Source organism: Aythya ferina (genome assembly GCF_964211825.1).
Source record: "Aythya ferina genome assembly, chromosome: 2".
Taxonomy (NCBI): domain Eukaryota; kingdom Metazoa; phylum Chordata; class Aves; order Anseriformes; family Anatidae; genus Aythya; species Aythya ferina.
In genome coordinates, this window is record NC_140297.1 from 116,767,739 (window position 1) to 116,778,788 (window position 11,050).

At 36.1% G+C, this 11,050-nt stretch overlaps 1 long non-coding RNA gene across 1 annotated transcript in view; it reads right to left on the reverse strand.

Moving 5' to 3' along the window:
* LOC311432666 overlaps positions 1-8,525 on the reverse strand; it is a 73,322-nt gene extending 64,797 nt beyond the window's left edge. The window contains exon 1 of the long non-coding RNA XR_014690231.1: positions 8,456-8,525. This is a non-coding gene — a long non-coding RNA (uncharacterized lncRNA). The remainder of the gene's footprint in view (positions 1-8,455) is intronic.
* Between the last annotated feature and the right edge of the window lie 2,525 nt (positions 8,526-11,050).

Below are 11,050 nucleotides of genomic sequence, written 5' to 3' on the forward strand. Positions count from 1 at the left end.
CAGGGAGCGACTGCTCATTAGTAGGGAAAGGAGATGAGAACAAACATTAGAAAGGCCTATGCTACTCCTCCTCTATTTTCCATTTTATTTAACTTTTTTTTTTTTTTTTTTTGGGGGGGGTGCCTTTTACATCTTTCCTTGTTGATTTTGTATCTCTGGTTATGTGAATCATGCCCCCTAGCTTATGTCAAAGGATGTTTCTGAAAGTAATACTTATTTATTTTCCAGCATTGAAAACATTTTTTTTTTTTTTTACAAACTGACTTGAAAATGTAGATTTATTTTTCTATGGTTCCTTTTTCCTGCTTCCTAGTTATTTTAATATTTTCATATTCTTTTCAGTCTTCTTTCATTTTTTCATTATTTTTTTTTTACTTCATCTTGCCCAATCTTATCATCTTCTTTCCTCTTTGCATTTACTCCTCTTCTCTCCTCTCTGAATTTCTTTCCCATTTGTCAGTTCAATTCTACCCTCCTGTTCCTCTTTTACACTTGTTATCCCTACTCTAATTCCTTAGGTATTTTCTACATAAATTTCTGGCAGTGTCCTGTAAAGCTTGGTCAGCCTTTTAAGCCCTGGGGATGGGAAGGGAGAGGACTGGGAGGGGAGAAAATGAGGAAGGAGGCTGACTTAAACACACTGTTGTCCTACAGGTTAAAAAAAATAAAAAAATAAAAAAAATGCTATCTTTGCAAAGTCCGTAAACACAGTTTAACTGACTCACTGTACGCCATACTGAGTAGCAACCTCTTCTCCTATGATAATGAGAGCCTCAGAGGGATGGTGGTTCCCTGAAGAATGAAAACATGAAAGAGGACTTCCCCAAAGCCATTGGGTGGAGCACAAAGGATGTGGAAAGACTGGAGGGCTGGAGAGTAAAGATGAACGTAGATAAAAGTGAGGAATTCAAGCACCATGAATATCAACAATTGAATAAGTTGATATTATAAATGTTTTGGCCTCCGTTGACCATCAGCTGGTGAGGCTGGTGGAGTCCATTGTTCTGTTTGTGTGTGTCTGAATAAGTCCAATGCTATGAATTCTATAATAAATACCAGTTTCAATATATTTAATGACATTTCAAATTATTCATGAATTAATTTTACTGAGAAATTAGAAAGAATTACTAATCTTTCTAAAGGTACTAACAACTGAATTTCAATTTCAGTTTCAGTACAGGTGCCTCAGATTATATTGAGGCTGTTTTCACGCAGAATACCCATATCAGTATGCAATAGACAATAAAAACATGTATATTAGATGCACAGTTCATGTAAGCTTAACTGAAAAAGGACTTCTTAAGTGTTAAATTAAAGTGTTATAAACTTATTGGCTACAGATATAGGCTTACTTATTGTAGGTGGGTGAGTGAGGAAATGTGTTTCCTATATGTTGTATAAAAGTATAGCAGTAATGCTGGTAAGTCACTTTGGGGATGTCTACTTGTACACCTGAATGCTACAACATGTGTAATGAATTTGACTTTTGTATTTGTCTTTCTTCCTTTTTTTTCATATTCTAATGCCAGTTGTTTGTGTAGTTCTATAAATCCAGCACCATGTTATCAGTTACTCACTTTTTATTTCCTTTTTCCCTCCATGCATTCTGATTAGCATACTTTCATTACTGCTCCTTAAAATGGAAAATTATGAAAAATGTCTCCCCGTAAGATGTTATTGATTATATAATGAGAAAGAAACACTCATGGCAGGATTGTACTCTTTTGCAATGGTCTTTGTGTTTTTATTTACACTTCTAAAAAGTGAGCACAAAGACACAAAACAAGATCATAGGCAGCTTTGCATTTAATTTACAAATATTTAAATTTCTATTAGAAGTTCCAAGGAGTAGAGTTGGCCATGTAAGTAGGACTGTTATTTGTTTAAATATTTGTTTCCATTTCTGAGTTGAACTGAAAATGATGGCTTATGTTATAGTTTGAAATGTGAAGAAACAACTGTTTGGTGTATTGTACAGTTTAATTCTCCACACAAGAACTCGAGAAAAAGCTTCAAGGTTCAAGAACCCAGGAAGGTTTGTCTTGCCATGGAGAACACATGTCATTAATACAGTTGTGTGCTCTCATAATGCTGGTCTCTGTATGCATAGATCAATGCTATACTGGCGTTAGTGTACATGTATATATATATATATATATATATATATATATATACACACACACTAATATATAGTATAGGTCATACTATGCTGGCAATATTACAGATAGTATATGATATTCTGATATAATGGGAACTCAGGTCTGCTTAACTTACACATAATGAGCTAACACTTTTATTCTGTGTAGACAATTCAATAATACAACAAAGATAAAAGATAAGATTCTTAATACCATTTATATATAGTAACACAAGAAGAAAAATAAAAATATTTTATTTTTTTAAGTAAGATGTTCTTTTTATTGAATATCAGAAAAAAAGTAGAGATCAAATGAGAGAAAGGATAAAAATACATAAAATCAAACTGATTATAAGAAAGGGTATGAATTAATTACACTGAAACATATTTCAGCTTGCGGACATCTTCCATCTAAACTAATAAATATTAAATGTGTGCTGAAACTAACATGCGTGTATGAACTTGTCTATGCTTACAAATGGAATAATTTAAACAGAACATGGCAAGGGAATTAGCAAAAATGAAAGAAACAACCACACCTATTCATTTAAAGCATGTAAAACTGAGTAACATTAAAGAGCAGCACTGAGTGAAAGAAAATTGTTTGTGCGTGTGTATAAGCTACTTAAGGTGGTGATATTAAATTAATGTATCACCAACACAGCGTGGATGAGGTGGACCTGGTCAGCTTCCTCTCCCTGTTACAGACTAAGATTTGATCAACGCAGTGATTAAATAAGCACTTCATATGTTAATCACTTTGTTATTGTAAGAGTTTTGACATTTCTTGTGAATGCAACCTATATCCTTCAGATTTTACAAGAAAAAATCCTTATGGGGTTATAATTTTACCTAAATGGTACACAACACATTTTAGAAATCACAAGGTCTTTTGTGGAAACTTCTGCGGAACAGGAAATTTATCTCAGCAGGAACTTAGTACATGTGGTCTTCACCACCTGTAAAATTAGGAACTGAGATTCCTAAAAGCCAGGAACTGAGATTCCAAGTTCAAAGCGTTTCCCTAGGCAAGGCTTTATTTATTTATTTATTTTTCTTCAAGCACATATTTGCAGATTTGTGGGTTTTTTTGAGCATTATAACGTAAATATAGGAAAAAAATGATCAAATGTAAACAGTCTGGAGATAATAGGCAAAGTAAAATATGTGAGCTTATTTAAAATCTCCTACTCCCTATTACTAGGTGAATACTTATATTGCAATTTGAAAACAGTTTTAAGTAGTATGACAACTCTATGTACATTCTAGCACATATTGTGAGACTCTGGAGAGCTACCACATCAAAGAGAAAACCTCAAGCATGTCCTGATGAAAATCAAAATCACCCTAATATCCCTTTTCCTCTGTGTCCTGACTTTGACTGGAAGAGAACCTGTGTATGTGGCAGCCCTTTGTATGTCCTTATGCTACATATTTTTCTGTTTGGACAAGCAACAGGCCAAAAGTGCAGGAATTACTGTGGACACTCAAACTCACTGATTAAATGCAGCGTTAAACATTACCAATGCCTGCAGAATTGCACAAATTTTATTCAAAAATAAGGAGGATGTGCTGTTAAATATTACTGAAATTATGCCAAGCATAATAATGTTTCTTCTTCAATTTTCACTAAAAATTTCATTCAAGGTTCGTAAGGTTGGTTTCTTTTTTATAATCATACACAGAAAGGAACAGCCAATCTCCATTCAGTATTCAGAGAACTTAATGCCAGAAATAACTGCTACATCATCTGTTCTTTTGACCTTTTTATATCATAGTTTGTGTCTTCTACTGACTATCAGTAAGCCCAGTAATTTGTGTTTAATTAATGCTTAAATATACTTTGAAAAGTCTATGGTCTTTATTTAGGAGCCTGAGTCTTCAAACATTTTTATTTTTATTTTTTAATATGCTGATATTTAAAAATCTTTCATAATGCAGAATATCTGCCAGTTCTCAAATAATTATTGGAGCTTTTAAAGTGTGTCCAAAATGTGACCATAAGATTCAAGCACTTTGTTCTAATGCATTACTATTGCTTACAAAAGTAAATATATATATATATTTAATTGACTATGTTTTCTTCACAGTTTCTGTCTGTCTGAGGTTCAAATTAACTCTGCTATGTTGCATTGGAAAATTCTGTTCACTTGCTTCTTCTAGTGTAATTCCTACACCAGGACATGAAAAAGGCCAAGGTACTCAATACCTCAAAGAAACTCAATAGTTTCTTTCCTATTCTTTCCTTTCTTTCTTTGGTTCTGCATTCAGGAATCATACATCCCTGAGACCAGAGGGAGTCTGAAGCCAGGAAGGCTTACCGTCAGTGGAAGAGTAGCAGGTTATGGAACATTTAAATATTTAAACTGAACATGGGATCAAGTGCTGAGGGAGCTGGTTGATGTCACTGTGAAGGCACACTTGATTATCTTTGAAAAATTGTGGCTATTGTGGGAGGTTCCTGAGGCCTGGAAGAAAGCAACTGTTACTGCTATCTTCAGGAAGGGCAAGAAGGAGGATCCAACGAACTAGAAGCTGGTCAGACTAACCTTGATGCCTGGGAGGGTGACTGATCATATAATCCTGGAAGCCATATCCAAATATATTAAGGACAAGAAGGTAACTGGGAGTAGTCAGCATGGATTCATGAAAGAGAAATCCTGCCTGACCAACCTGGTAAACAACTATGATGATGTGACCAGCTCATTGGACAAGGAAGGAAAAATCAACCAACCAACACACACACACACACACACAAAGAAAAAAAAAAAAAAAAAAAAAAAGATATTGTTTGCTTTGACTTTAGTAAGGCTTTTGACACTGTTTCCCACAATGTCCTCAGACAAAATGAGGAAGTATGCACTAGCTAAGTGGGCAGCGAGGTGGACTGAAAACTACCTGAACAGTTAGGCTTAAAGGGTTGCAACCAGCTGCACAAAGTCCAGTATCTAGGGGAGTACCTCAGCTGACTACATTGAGTCTGATGCTCTTTAGCATCTTCATCACTTACCTGGTTGATGGGATAAAGCATACCTGCCACAATTTTGCAGATGACACAAAACTGGTAGGAGTGATTGATGCACTCCTAGAGGGTCCTGCTGTCCTTAGAGGGGCATGGACAGGCTGGAGAAATGGGCCAAAGGTCAAAGAGTCCAGAAAAGGGCCACAAAGTTGATTAAGGGCTAGGAGCATCTGACATGCAATCAGAGGCTGAGAAATCTGTGACTTCAGCGTGAAGTATTCCCAGGTGGGATCTTATTAACGTGTGTAAATAACTGATTGCAGGAAGAAAGACAGTGAAGCTAGGCCAAGCTATCTCTGTGATGTCCACTTACAGGATAAAACACAATGAACAGAAATTGAAACACATGAGTTTCTCACTTAAACTTAAGAAGAATATTTTTTTGCTCTGGGGGTAGTCAAACACTGGAACAGGTTGTCCAGAAGGGTTGTGGAAACTCCATCCTAGGGGATATTCAAATCCAACTGGACACAGTCCTAAGCAACCTGCTCTAGGTATGAATACTCTGAATATAAACTGAAAACTCAGAATACAGGGGTTGGATCAGATGATCCCTAAAGGTGCCTTTCAACTTCAGCCATTCTGTGATTTTTTTCTGTAAATCATTACTTGACAGGAAATAGTATGACACTACAAGTGTAGTTGAATCATATTTTTTCAACAAATGGGCACCTTCTATTTTTATGTAATTTATGTTCTCCTTCACATACAGTTTTGATATGGTCCACGTTAAAGAAAACTTTAAGTCTTCAGGGGTAATTTACCTAGAGTTATAGAACCATAGAATATCCTGAGTTGGAAGGGACCAACAAGGACCATTGAGTCCAACTCCTGACTCCACACAGGACCACCCAAAAATCAGATGACATGTCTGGGAGTGTTGTCCAAATGCTTCTTGAATTCTGTCAGGCTCTGCCCATGACCACTGCATTGGGAAGCCTGTCCCAGTGCTTGACCACCCTCCGGGTGCAGAACCTTTTCCTAACACCAAGTCTGACCCTCCCCTGTCCCAGCTCCATGCCGTTCCCTCAGGTCCTGTTGCTGTTACCAGAGAGAAGAGAGAAAAGTTGCTTACCTGACCCTTTCTAACCAGCAATTCCCTTCACAACAGAAAAGGCTGTTTTCTACTAATTTGAAGATGGTATTCCAGCCCCACATGAAATTGTCACGGAAATGCATGGAGTAGTGCAAAAATGCAAATATTAGACCACATTAGGGTCAGAGTAAATAACAGGACAGCAACAAATACAATGATGAAGTAGAAGATTAAAAGAGCTTCAAAGCTGGATACAATATAATTCCATTTAAAGTGACAGGAAGAGTAAAAGTGATGTTACTAAAGTAAAAGTATCTTTTCTTTCTTTCTTTTTTTTTTTTTTTTTTTTTTTTTTTTTTTCAAAGCAGGAGACATAATGACCTGTTTTCATCCTATCTAATTTAGGAAAATAAGCTGAGACTGCTAGGAAAGGCTAGTAGTAATTGGGAGCAAAGAAATGCATCCCACAAAGGTGAATCCCCTCACCACTAAACCCTTCTGCAGGAAGAAACTTGTGATATCGTGTTCAGGTCTTAATGAGACCTCAGTATCTATAGTGTAGAAGACTCTTGGGCAGTCTTTCAAATCAACACACAGCAGAATTAAAAGCTTTTCATAACTGTCAGGTAACTGAAAAAAAAAAAAACAAAAAAACAAAAAAAACAAAAACAAAACAAAAAAAAACAAACAAAAAACCACAAAACATTCATGAATGCTGTTTTGAGATAATAAATCATCTTCCTTACAGCAGTGTAAGGACTGGATATTAACAAATATCTGGGCACATATATCTCAAAACTAATTATAGAACTGGCCTGGGGCACCTCAGCAATGGAAGCAAAACCTAGTGGTGGCATAGGGCATGTCACATGCAAGTGGAATACGATAGGGGAAAATGGGAGTTTGGTGGGGCATGGGGGATCTGACAGGGTAGGAAGGCTGAGGGCTTTATCACCTGTGTGTGATGAGATAGGGTTGAGATACATGAGTTACTCAGGGAGCTGTGTCAAAGGGAAGAGGAAAGGCCTGCATGGATTCTGGGTCTGGAATAGCTCAGTGACTGTCCAGGCTATGAAGATGGGGAGAGGCTTGGGACAGGATGTGGAAGATTCAGGAAGCTGTAGAAAGTGTCAGAGAGGCCCAGAACCTTCTTTTTCTTTTCCATTTTTTTTTTTTTTTCATTGAAAATTCCTCATTCATCAGATGATTGGATTAAAAATCCGGAACGCCCTTTCCCATATCCTCCCATATGGAGTTATAGAGGGAGGGACAGGTATGCAGTGTAGTACAGTCACTCATTTCCTCTGCTCCTTACAAAGTCTGTTTTACACTGTCCCAGAAGTTTTTCACCATAAACACCTGCTTATTTTGCTCTTTCTTAAAGCCAACTGCCTAGTAAGTACTTGCAAAACTTAGAAACATATGCAACTAAAAAAAAAAAAAAAACAACAACCATTGGATAAAAATTATCATACATTTACTCTTGTGTGTAAAAAAAATGGTAAGAGATTAAGATGTCCTAAACACCAGTGAAGTCACCCATATGACTGCATGGATGCCAGAACATTACATGGCATTCCCTGCAAGCTATGCAGTGTAATACAATACATCTTTATGTACATCACTAAGAATGCATGTAGGTCTCAAGACTCCACCTGATTGACTCTGAATACTTAGGTGACATTGTAACAATTCTAGATGCCCACAGAAGAGTAGTACCAAGAGAAGTAAAGTACTGGTGGTACATGTATTTCAAGCTGTCATCTGCATTGGTACCATTATTCTGTTAAATTGTACTTACAGCAACTCTAAATGGCATTTGATCAAAACACATTGGGCACAGGCACTTTGCCTGTTTACACTATTCCTATTTACACTATTTCCTATTCCTGTTACACTACGTCCTATTTACACTACGTCCTATTTACACTAATTGGATCGACCTAATGACAGTAATATTAACATATTTATGGAAGTTCATACAAGCTAAGAGTAAAAAAAAAAAAGTTAGAAAGCAAGGAACATTTTGTAAGAAGTCAAAACTGTACTTGTAAAATGAAAGGTGTGTCTATTTTGGATCTTTCACACCACCAGTAAATCACAAAATTACCAGTTTAGGAGTGTATGCAACCTTCTGTTACAGAATACATGAAATAGAAAACCATCCTGCACAGTTTCAGCAGGACATCAGAATTTTTGTCTCAAAACTCTCTGTTCCCTCATTCTTCTCCTTGAGCTAAACAGTGATCTGTTTACTTACCCTCATTTCCTTGCCCCTTCAAAACTCCTGGTCCCCCGCACAGAGACTTTTCCAGATTTTATATTTCTCAGAAATCCTTTGTACGTGTCTGCATATTTTAACTTTTTTTTTTTTTTTTTTTTTTTTTTTTTTTTTTTTTTTTTTTTGCGGGGGCAGCAGGGAGGAGGCAGGAAGTAAGCCCTTGGCATTTATGCATTTATGTTGTTCTCAACTGGAGGGCATATTCAAGGACATTTTAGAGAATGTCCTTGTAAACTGATTAAATCCTAATATTTATCTGAGAACAAAATTAAGAAGCATGTCATTGTTGCACAGATTTCCCAGCATCAGCCACAGGAACATCATGAATTGTTTCTTAACCAAAGATAAAAGCTGTAATATAATGCACTTCAAAAGCAGGACTGCCGACCTCTCAATTTGCTACCTTCACCAATGAGAAAAAAAGACTCCAAAATATATGAATTTCATAGAATGAAAATGTCAAGGCACAGTTGCTGAAGGAAAGGCCTTTTTAAGTAAGGAATGCAAATGACTATTTTTAGACTTGGGGCTTGTTTAATGGATGTCATGTGTTCTCATTGCAACTTTTCAGTACTTGAAGGGGGCTTATAAAAATGATGGAGAGCCACTCTTTGCTCAATCAGATATGGACGGGACAAGGGGAAATTATTTTAAACTAAAAAAGGGGAGATTTAGATTAGGGGTAGAAGGAAATTTTTCACTGAGAGGGTGGTGAGGCACTGGAACAGGATACCCAAAGAGGCTGTGGATGCCCCACCCCTGGAGGTGTTCAAGACCACATTAGACGAGGCCTTGGGCAACCTGATGGCATCCCTGCCTATGGCAGGGGGATTGGAACTAGATGACCTTTGAGGTCCCTTCCAACCCTAGCCATTCTATGATTCTATGATTACACTTCTACAACAGCATTACACTTCTACAACACTTATTTTATTTTCTATATACTATTTGCACATCTCTCTTTAATACATCTATAGATACCCTTCCCTAGAATATTTGTATCTGGCAGAGCACAGAAACAGACCAGATGTTGCAGTATTAAATGGAGTAGTACTAGATGTAGTAATAGAATTACAAAACAATATAGCTACAAAACTAGTACTAGATATAGTAATATTTTCAAAATCTCGTTAGTCATTCTGCTTTCTTCCCTGTGTCTGAAATATTTGTTTATTTTTCTGGCATGTATATAAATGCCTCCAAATGATTATGTTTTGATAGTATTAAGATAATAATAATATATATATATATATATAAGATTTGAACACATGCTTGCATTTTAAGATTCATTTGTAAAACTAATTCTGTAATTTTGTCCAAATAATTGTATAATATAATCAATTCACACAGAAATGGAAAGGAGAACAAACCAAAACATTCTTGGGCAATTCTGTTTCCAGAGAGAATTCCAAATGTTTTTCTCTCATTTTCATTTTGGCTTTCATTTGTAATTGCTAAGTTTTTTTTTTGTTTGTGTGCTTTGTTTTGTTTTTGATATTACCAACATGTAAAAAAATACTGAAATTTCTCTTAGAGAGCTCACTTTCTAGGAAACTTTACCTTAAAGGAAAAGTTTTGACCTGATGATGCAGGAAAGAGAACTGGAGATCATGTCTACAGTTCAATGATATGCGCATAGATTATAGTTCTGTCTTCCCCACAAACCAGTCTGAAAGATAGACTAATGTAGTAGGAACATAGCCAAATCTTTTACCAGAAAAATAATAGCATGCAACTTTGAACCAGAGTCCCTAATTTGCCTGAACAAATTGTATTTGATTCATTAAGTGGAGTTAAACAATAGTTGTTTTGGCAAGGTTTCAATGTCAAACCGTCATTTTAGCCTTTTGTTGTATTTCAACAGTGTTCTTTTGTTTTACCTGTCTGATATATTTTGATCTAAACTCTGTATTGTTAAAATACATTTTTTGGTTTAGGTCTATGATATTAAATTTTCTTAGCCTTCCCTGCCCACATCATAATTTTGCTATTCTATTACCTTCTTTGTATATTTTTCTATTTTATTGATGTACCATATTAGTTACCATGTTGCTATACTGAGTGTATTGAAAACAAAAAATATTATAAGAGAAATTTTGTAGGTTAAATGTTTTACCTGTTAAAAATAATGCCTTAATATTCACTGTAATGTTTCAGCTGGAAATTATTCTACAATTATCCACATTCTAAAAGCTCCCTTAACAATACATTATTAATTCTACATTGTATGTCCAAATAAGCATCCACTTAAATGAATGTATTATCTATAAATGTATATATCTCATGTATATATAGATGCACAATACAAATATGTATTGGACATATTTGAGTGAGTCCAAAGGAGGGCCATGAACATCATCAAGGGGCTGGAGCACCTCTTTTACGAAGACAGGCTGAGAGAGCTGGGGGTGTTCAGCCTGGAGAAGAGAAGGCCCTATAGCAGCCTTCCAGTGCCCAAAGGGGACCTACAGGAAAACTGAGGAGGGACTCTGTCTGGGAGTGAAGTACTAGAACAAGGGGGAATGGCTTAACACTAAAAGAGGGTAGATTTAGATCAGATATAAGGAAGAAATT